This window comes from Nicotiana tabacum, chromosome 11, assembly GCF_000715075.1.
Source record: "Nicotiana tabacum cultivar K326 chromosome 11, ASM71507v2, whole genome shotgun sequence".
Taxonomy (NCBI): Eukaryota; Viridiplantae; Streptophyta; class Magnoliopsida; order Solanales; family Solanaceae; genus Nicotiana; species Nicotiana tabacum.
Window position 1 is genome coordinate 114532964 of NC_134090.1, and position 9822 is coordinate 114542785.

Consider the following 9822-nt stretch of genomic DNA (forward strand, 5'->3'; position numbering starts at 1 on the left):
TGGGCGACCACTGCACAATGGTTGACGCAGGTAATTAGAAAAAAAATAAAAGGAAGTACCAAGTACTCAAGAAGGAGAACACTTGCGGGATGAGTTCCACTTTTCAGGGAATGGTAGAAATTTGAGGGGGAATGAGGTCTTCGGTTTTCACCCGAATGAACCTCCTCTGCCAACCTCGATCTCGATCTTCATTGATGCAAGAGAATGGAGATTTGCTAGCTCGACGAATGGTCTTGATCAACCCCCTTGAAAAACTTGAAGATTGTATAGACAAAGCAGGTGGTCGAGGGTGAACCTAGGTACTTCGATGTTGTTGAGGAAGTGGTGGAGGAGGATTACAATACTCCAAAAGGACGGGTGAATCTGCTCGAGGAAGACCTCGTACCCTTTGTAGAGGCCGAGAATTATAGATCCACTGAGTCGAGCGTGAAGAGGTAAGTGTAAACACTTAGATACCCCTACACGTGAGTGGTGATGTCTTCGTTGGGCCCCGGGACAACCACTTCTTTGCCCTCACAATTACAGTCCACCCGAACGGTGGGGAGTGTGTCCTAAGTAATGGAACATATATACCTCCATGCTCTCTCACTTCGGTCCTGTTGACTGGAGGCCTTCTCGACTTTGAAGTCGTTTTCAATGGAACAGCCTCCGGGAACGAAACTCTTCAAAGGAGGCTTCGAGGCCACCTCGGTATTAGTGGTCGGGTTGGAAGTTGAAGGGGCAATTTGCTGAGGCACATATTTGGAAGTTTTTTCCATAGGATTCTGAAAAATATGAAAGTTTCAAGGGAAATATGAAAGTTTGAAGATTAGGATGAAGATTTAAAGATGGGGATGAAGGTATGGAGGTCTGACTTGAAGATTTAAAGAAGAAGTATGAAGATTTGAAGATGAAGATATGAAGACCTAGAAAGCAATGTATGAGTATTTGAAGGGGTTAGAGTTAAGTGAAGAATTCGAGGGTAAATCAAAGAGCTTCAGAATCGGAAAGTAAAAAGTAAAAAAGGGGTCAAAGATTTTATAGAGGAAGGGTAATCAATGTATGACGTTTGGCATTCGAGGACAGTCAACTGGCAGCTCACACGCATACGAAGTCAGAATGATGCGACTGATGGGATGTTTCACTGACCCGTCAACTTGGATGCAACAAACGGAAGAAGGAATCAGGGTTAATTTATCTCTTCCTGTCATTTCGATAAATCTACTTTTCGAAAAATGAGGGGACTATCGGTGTACGGGTAAAATCGGGGGCAAAGTTTTCTCGACTCCCCAATGAGAGAACGAAGGGGAAGCACGACTCGACGTGATTATAATCGAGGCCAGGGGCTCCTCATATCAGACCTAGGAAGAATGAATGATGTATCTAAGATCGGACACGGTAAAACGATGTACCCGGACCAAGCATAGCTTCTGGACCGTGGGAGGCGCGGTGAACGGTTATGCATGACGGGTAGGGGGCCATAATATCCACCCCCAACCGGATATTGCGGCACGAATTGCATTCAGAATCAACCGTAAATCTGCATTTATCGGAAAAAGAAAATTTTACTTTTTTTTCTTGTACTATGACTGAAATTCTCCTACTTTATAAAGGGAAAGGTTTTCTTTTTTCTGACACATTGTAACACACAACTCAAAGAAATAAAAGTTTACTTTATCTTCTAGCTATTGTTTAAGGCATTACTTATTTGTTCTTTTCTTCACTCGCGACCGAGCTTGTACCAGAATCCTTTCTCGTCACTAATTTCTGACAGGCTGACAAGTGACTCACTATTTTGTGATTGATGGTTCCGTCATAAACTTTAGTTTTCAAAAAAGAAATTGTGTGATAATATATTTGTGACCAATCAATAACATATTATAACTTTGTAATGAAATTGTAACAAGACCTCCTTTCCATCACAAATTTGTGACAGAAATGTAACAGCTCGTCTCTCCGTCGTAAATTTGCAATCAAATTGTGACAGATCATTGTCCGCCACAAATTTTGGTTACATTAATAAATTTGTCACAAAGTTGTCACAATTTTGTGATACACTTGTCTGTCATAAATATTCTGTCACAATGTGTTTTTCTTTTTAATGATTTCAATTATGAATTTTGACTCAATATCAGTCTGAATTGTCACTATTTTGGGTTACTGATAGAAACAAACTTATAAGGGGCTCGTTTTTAAATATTACTATCATTGTTTTTTAATGTATTTAAAAATTAGGCTTGCGTTAGCTGCAACTGACCTATCCATTAAATTGTTTATCAAAGTCTACCTCGATTGGTATAACTTTTATGTATTGTTTAACAAAGTTTTCTTCGATATCACAATTTCAATTTCAATTTCAATCAAACCACCCCAAATCTGCTCCAAATAATCTTAAATTTAAAAAAAAACCTACAAATACTACCAAAAATGATCTCCAATCACCAATTTAGTCAAACAACATCAAATCTAGAAGATTTACTTTGCCTTCTTTAGTACTTTTTGAGGATCAACAATAGAGTTTTGAGATTTTTAAAATAAATCATTAAATCAAATCTTTGAACTAAAAATTTAAGCGTAAATTATCAATATTTAAATGATTTTAACAATAATAAATCATTAATTTTCAACCCAAAATAATAATTTCAAGCTTCCAATATTGAATAACGATGGTATTCTTGGTCAAGAAGAAGCCTATTTTGGCAACAAAAAAAAGTCAAAAACATGGATATTATTTAAAGATCAGTCCTTTAGAGACATAATCAGTGTAATATTTTGCTCAAATTTTGTATATTGCCTCATTTATATCTTTTTAGCGAATTCCAACTATGTCCATTGAAAAAAAAAATCGGTTAGATTTTTTGAATGTTAATTTTTTTTCTGGCTATTTTTAATAGCATAATCTAATGGCTAATTGCTGATAAGTAATGTCTATTTTTGACTTATTTTTATAGTCTCTCTACATTTTAACTATGTGGCCAAAATACTGGATTCGATTGAACCTGCAACAAAAACTGTGTTCGCCACAGCAAGCATCTTAACAACCCATAGTGGAATATGATCCTCAAGTAAAACACATAAGGTCGTGCAACAGAGTATGTTACTAAACTAAGATTTCTGACTAAGGTGTTTACCCTAAAAAACGAATAACAGTTAAATTTATATGCGATTTTAAGGATACGCGGATTAATTCAATAAAAATGATAAATAACGTTAGATTAAACAGATAAAGGATGTAATAATTTTCAAACAAATTAAGGGGAGTGATTCCGGACTCGGTAACATCTTAATGAAATACCTGCCTTACATCTCGGGCTCACATTCACGAAGAATTGATGAAAAAGAGTGAGAACTTTGAATAATAGAGAAAATAAGAGTGTATTGCCTTGATATGTGTTTTACAATATGTCTATGGATAATAATCTTTCCCCTTTATATAGTAAAGGAGTTTTACCCTATGTACAATTCTCAAAAAGGTAAAAATCTTCTGTTACGCCGATCACTAATACGAGCAGAGATTCATCGTCGTGATATCTGGTTGGGTACGGATATCACGTCCCTTTGTTAGTCGTGTGCAGCTGCTCGGGATGTTCTCCAAAGTCTCAACCCTTAAATCAGACCTCGAGGGTATGGCCTTGATACCCCTGAGGGCAGGTGTTTGCCCGATCCCTGATACGAGAGGTTCTTCATTCTGACTCTAATACGTTACTGTCATCTTCCCACTCCGCTCGGCTCACCGGGAAGTTGAGTCATGCAACGAGCTCGATTTTACTAGTATACAGATAGTCCTCTTGTTTCACAAAGAGCAGGATAGCCCGAAATGATGGGAAATGATCGATGACTCTGGCTCGTTCCTTCGTAAGTTACGACAGGGAACTGAAACGTCCCATCAATTGCGTCGTTCTAACTTCGAACATGTGCCGCTCACCGATGTGAGCATGTCATTTTTGTCCTATTCAATATACTCCTATAAAATTAAAATAAATAGATTTTTTTCCAATTATTTGCAATTTTATAGGATTTTTGTAGGATTTTATTAATTGTTTGCATTTTTGTGCACGTTTAATTTTTATTAAAATCATAAAAATGCCTCAAAAATGTCAAAAACATCATGCATTGTATATTAGACTTTGTATTCATATTTTAGGATTAATTAGTTAATTAATTGCCTTATCAAAATGAAAAAATCACAAAATTTTGCTCATTTTTACATCTTAGCTTTTAATTTAAGATTAGTAATTTTTTTAAATTTAGGATCAACTAATTTTTGTAAATATTATAATTAGATAATTAGCTTAATTTTTGCAAATTAGATTGATTTAGGATTAATTTAGGCTTTTAATTAATTAAAGAAAGGAAAAAAATAAAGAGAAAAGAAAATGGAAAAGATTTTATCTTAGTATATTAGCCCAATCAATTTGTATCCAAATCTATCCAAACCCAGGTCCAATACCCAAATATACCCGGTCCAATCACCTTAGTCACAAAACGACCCAATTTTCCTTGGTTTTAATCTCATCCGTTGATCTTCCATGATCTAACCGTTGGGAACTAATGTCCCCTCGATTTAAAATTGTCCGAAAGCCCCCCCCCCCAACCCTAGAGATCAGTTCTCATTCCCACGTCTCTAACCTAAATCCTAACTGCCCCCAAATGCTCTCACCGCTCACAAGCCCAAATCCTAGCCACCGCCCTGCCGGAAATCATTTCATGGCGGAGGCCGGCATCCAAACACCGCCAAATTCACCCTCTACACTCCCTGGCCTCCCTTCTATACTAATCTATCAACCTTTCCACCAAAACCCCCCATCAAATCCCACCATTTCCAGATCTGGAAATTCGGAGCCCTAGTTTACCCACCTTGCTGATTTTTCTTCTAATCCTTCGAGCTTCAAGACACGATGTGGGTTTAAGATTTACATTAATTAATCGTTCTCTACAATAACGATTGCTTAATATATTTTTGGACCCATTTCAAAGCATGACCGGAGTCTAGCCAACCTCGTAGGAGCCCTTTGGTCCAATTTCTTTTAGATTTTTGTTTTGGTAAGGCCTCACCACTGTCTTCTAGATTCTTGTTATTTTTCGAGTAAGTAATTTCTTTTTTAGTAGTTAGTTCGTTTGTCTTGATTATATTCATGTTCAATCATGTTCTGTTATTAGGGATTGTTAATTTGGTTTAGCCCATGTTTACTTAGTTTAGCTATTGATTAGTTTAGTTCATTATCACAGAATCTAGCTATTTTGTTTGTTTTGAATCATTGGTGGTGTTTTCCGTCATTTATTCTATTAGTCTTCTTTTTCTCTTCTTCACGATTCTTTTTTACTTAGTTTGCATGTCTTAGGATTTTTAGTATTTTATTTAATCATCATGCATATGTTAATATAAATCAGCATGTTTATTTCTAAATATTCACAATCTCTTTGATTTGATTTAGGTTAGTCGTTCCCTAATTTGTAAATCATTAGACACTTCTAGGGGTCAAATGAACAAAAGAAAACTTAAGGGGTCATATGAGGGGTGGACAAATATGGAAAATTCAGATAAGGCCATGTGAGAAGGTTCTAGAATATGGGTAGCTGACCCTATTTGGCTAGTACAAAATACTGAAACCAATTAGGGGTAGCCAGCTGTCCAATTCTGTTGAAAGATGCTTTTGTGGCTAAAGGGAATAATTCTCTCATCCTTTTCAGCACATGGCATTCTTGATAGATATAAATAGAACCTTTCTTTCTTCACTCATTTTAGGAGATTTTTCAGACCCTAAGAATACCCTAAAAGGTTCAGCACTACTGTTCTATTAGCATTTGATCTAAATTCTGATTTCAAAAAATAAAAGTTAGAACAAGTTTTCTCTTGGGAATTTCTAGTTTTCAAAAGTTCAAGCATGGTTTAAGTTTAGAGTTGTGGTCCTGTTGTGTCTTTGCTGCTTATGCTGTGTTGTTTAAGCTTGGTTGAGCTCCAGATTTCATTATTTTGACCTTTATTTGGTCTTCTTTTTGTTGTCCTTCTTTTTCTACCTTTAGGTATGTGACTGCACCTTTATATTTCTCCATTGAATGAAATTTCTTGTGTAATCCATGTTTGAGTATATGTATCTGTTTGTGCCAAGTATTAGATTTTGACTACATGTGTTAGTTTTGTCCAAATTTGTCTCCATTGTTCTTCTAAATTAATGTTTTTGACGATTGGTTTGGCCCGGCATGTTATTCAGAGTTCCTTCTTTCTTAGTCTTTGATTCTATTCATAGTGATGATATCTTTGCTGAGGGATATCTATTTAAGAGATGATTTTTCAGGTTGAAGCGATATTAAGGATGTAAATTGTTTGATCTCGCGTTTTCGTACGTTAAAATTTCGTTTTCAGTTAGCCGACGTAGACTCGGGGATGAGATCATCTTGACGTTAACGTACTTATGCTATTTATAACAAGCGATAAATAAGTGTTATGAAGGATAAAGGGGAACACGTATTAAAGAAAATAAGTTTCGTTGAAAGTGGACAATTTGGAATAAAATACGGGTGGAACGATAATACCCGATAATTATGAACTAGTACCATGCAAGGTACCATATTACCACGGTAGTATAATATATAAAGTATATATGAAGTATTTTAAAAATAAATAGAATTTTAAGTAATTTGTGGTAATTTTTAAATTATGCGGGTTATTAATTAATTACCGGGTAACAGAACATTACCCAGTTACCTAATAAGTGAATAAAAAAATTAATAAATTATCCCTCCCTACCCCACGTGGCAAGAAGCCACACAATTAGAAATGACTAAGTAATCATTTCTGCCAGATAGCTTTTTATCATTTCAACCAAGGCATGACTAAAGTCTTAGCAAATAAGACTTAGCTAGGAAACTTAATAAATAATTCATTAGATAAAAAAGGGCACATTTATGTATTTGGTTTTCAAACCAAGAAAGCTAGAAACAATATCATTTTCATCCAACATTCAAAAATTCATAGCAAAGGTTAGTTCCAATTTCAGAAGCAGAAACGTTCCATTTCAAATAATTCAAGTCAAGAATTTCGTCCCAATTACATCTTATTCTGTCAAAAAATTCGTCTAAATTTCGTTTCAATATTTCAAGCAGAAATTTCGTCCATATTTCGCACAAGCAGATTCGTTCAAATAATTCCAGGAACAAGTATGTTAAGGCTAAGCTCTTCCTTCATTTTGCATGATCTAGTAATTAAAAAAATTTGATAATGAGTCATACAGAAAAATTCATATCCCGGAATTTACATATATTTTGCTAGTCTCGCAGGTTACGTATATTTTTCTAGTTTTGTAAGTTACGATATTCTCCTTATCGGGACTTCATATTTAATTGAATATTTTCTTCTTCCAGTCAAAAGAGCAGAAAATTTATATATATAGTATTAAAGTATTTTTATTACCATCGAGCTATAATCGATGGGCAGGCCCCTATTGGGCAACTTCTGATCAGATGGTAAGTTATATACCGAGCCTGCTGTGGCCGAGCGCCTATGAGCGAGCCCATTTGGTCGAGATATATAGCCTAGTATGGCCGAGCTCTTATGAGCGAGCCTACTACGGCAGAGCAGATATATATGTATATTATGCCTTATAGGACCAGACAGCTATTTTACTCACTATATTGAGAGAGTTGAATCAGTATCAGCTGATGAGCATATCCTCATATTATCTTTGATCCCCAGTTGCTTGCAGTTATTATATCATCAGTTTTGTTTCAGCTTTCAGTATATTGCCTTACATACTCGGTACATTATTTCGTACTGATGTCCCTTTCTGGGGAGTGCTACATTTCATGTGTGCAAGTTTAGATAGGCAGACGGATAGACCTCCTCAGTAGGTGTTGCCCGAGTTCAGCTTTATCGGTAAGCTCCCCTTCTGTCGGAGTTGTTGGGTCTAGCAGTGTGGTGTATATCTTTTGTATATATTTAGATAGGTTATGGGTAGCTCGGAGCCCTGTTCCGATCACAGTACATCTATCAGTAGAGGCTTGTAGACATATCCTATCGGTTAGTGCAGTATATTGGGCTTGTAAGCCCTGTACGTATATTTTGTTGGCCTGTCAATTGTAGTAATTATGATGGCCTTGCCGGCCTAGCCTTACGTTGACATTAGTCAGTGTTAGTCTCCATTTAGTTTTATATTTTGTATCGCAAATTATCTTGTAATGTGGCCCATAGCCAAAGTATAACATTACATGTCCAGGATCTCTTAGTCGCAAGTGGTACGCAAGGGTAGATGAGGCACTAGGTACCGGTCTCGCCCCGGGATCGGGGCGTGACAAAAGTGGTATTAGAGCAGTTTTGTCCTAGGGAGTCTACAAGCCATGTCTAGTAGGGTCTTGGTTATAGATGTGTGGTGCACCACATTATATAGGCAGGGGACTACAGGGCATTTAGGAGTTGGTTACCCTTCTTTCAAATATAAATCGTGTTGTAGCACTGAGTTATAGGAAATTTGAGTTAAACTTACGTGTTGATGTATGCATGCACAGATGACGGTAATTAGGAAGACTACGACTAACCAGAGGAGAGAAACAACAGTAGGTAAGGGGACTAGCAAGGTACCCCCAGCAGATGGGGCCCAATCGGAGTCGCAGGAAGAGACCCCTACCCAGTGATTACCGGCTCCTCCACCACTTGAGGAGATTCCTAGGGAGACCACACATCCAATTTCCCCTCCGCTTCCATCAGATCAGGACTTGAGGAGTGCGGTACATTTGTTGGTACAGTTGGTAGCTACCTAGCAACAGGCTAGGGAATCTGCTAATGCAGGACCTTCTGAGGGATCTGGGAGTTCAAGGGTCCGAGAGTTTATTGATTTGAATCCCTCAGAGTTCACGGGGACAGATTAGAGGGAGGACCTGCAGGATTTCATAGTTCAGCTTCATAGGATCTTTCAGGTGATACATGCCACGGAGAAAGAGGCAGCTGAGTTAGTAGCTTTTCGACTCCGAGATATAGCCATCCTTTGGTATGAGGGATGGGAAAGGTCCAGGGGACGTGATGCACCTCCTGCTATTTGGGAGAATTTTTCAGATGCCTTCCTTGACCAGTACTTACCACGAGAGATCTGACAGGCCCGACTCGATCAGTTTCTAGCCCTCAAGCAGGGCAATATGAGTGTTCAACAATATAGTCTTCGTTTTGACTCATTGGCCAGATATGCACCATCCATAGTTGCTACTATGCGAGATAGAATCCACAGGTTTATAGCAGGGTTGGCCCCAGAGTTGATCGAGGTGTGTGCCACCACTGCATTACAGGATAGTATGGATATCTCGCGGATTCAGGCATTTGCCCAGAATATAAATAGGGGTAGGCATCGGTAGCAGAGTACGGAGAGGATTGAGTCAGGGCAGCGTAAGAGGATGAGATTTGCCAGGTCTCAGGAGTAGTCTCGGAGTAGTTACAGGTCCCAGTATTTCGAACGGCCACCTAGACTTCTGCCACCTAAGCTATAGGGTTACAGGTATGATCGCTATACTCAGTCGGGACTAGGTCAGAGCTCTCAGGCGTCAAGTTTGCAGCGACAATGAGGTTCGAGATAGATAGGGTCATTTCCACCGCGGTGTGCCATCTGCGGTCGAGGACACTTGGGCCAATGCCGAGCTGGTTCTGGTGCTTGTTATACATGTGGATGTCCAGGGCATATGATGCAAGATTGCCCAAATAGAGATTCTGGGGGTATGGCGCAACCAGCGAATTTAGCGACAGGATTAACTATGTTTGTGCATCCTTCAGGGCACGAGTCTCAATCTTCAGTTGGTAGAGGTCGAGGCAGAGGTAGAGGGTCCAGTTCAGGTGGTAACCAGAATCGTATCTATGCACTAGCA